We start from the raw sequence: 1,035 nt of genomic DNA on the forward strand, positions 1-1,035 counted from the left end.
ATATCCATAGGCGGATATTTTTAGTATTAAGTGGTAGAGTGTGGTGTGCTGAAAAAGGAGAGAACAGTACTTGAAGTGTAGTTTCATTCCAGTAATAAATATCCGTGTGGAAATCCATGCAAAATAACCCTTATTTGACATCAACAACTATTACTCATCTATATCTCCTCAGCTTTTAAATAGGGCCATTCTTTTCGCCAGGGATCTTACTAACATTACACCTTTAGAAATTAACATTATAATCAACGCTCGCAAAACTCTTATAGCTTTCGAGAATAAGCTCTGGTGCCGAGCTAATCAACATACTAATAGCTCTAACAAATTATTTGATGTTACCATGGGTTCTTCCGATTCAGCACAGGCCACGGATTTAGTTGGATTGTACATACTCCACCAATTAAAATCACACTTCCATAACATCCAAGGTGGTCTATATAGGGATGACACTTTACTTATCACCAAGACTACTAACAAATCTTCCATTGAGAGAACAAAAAAGGATTTACACAAATTTTTCTCAGGTATGAGTCTATCAATAACTTTTGAAAACGCATACAAAACGGCTAACTTCTTGGACGTTTCTCTGAACCTATCTAACTCGCTATACTCCCCCTATCATAAACCCAACCAGTACCTTAAATACCTCAATATTCAATCTAATCATCACAGATCTACCTTCGACAATATAATCATAGGAATATCTACCCGCATATCTGATCTATCCTCTTCTGAAGAAATATTTAACAATCATGCTCCATACTACAACCAAGCACTAGTGGCTAGTGGTTTCTCACAACAAATAAAATACATCCATAACACCAGACTTAAACAATTTATATCACAAATCACACCCCAAAGACATAACATCAATCAAAACCACAACCAACCACTCACATATCCAAGTAGACCCCACAATCACACCTATAACACTAGGGCTAAATCTAAGATGTTTAAATCAGCTAGCCCTACCAAAAGTATGGACAACTGCCCTCCACTTAAACACCTTAATTACAACATGCACAGAACCCCCCCCCC

Source organism: Octopus bimaculoides, chromosome 28, assembly GCF_001194135.2.
Source record: "Octopus bimaculoides isolate UCB-OBI-ISO-001 chromosome 28, ASM119413v2, whole genome shotgun sequence".
NCBI lineage: Eukaryota > Metazoa > Mollusca > Cephalopoda > Octopoda > Octopodidae > Octopus > Octopus bimaculoides.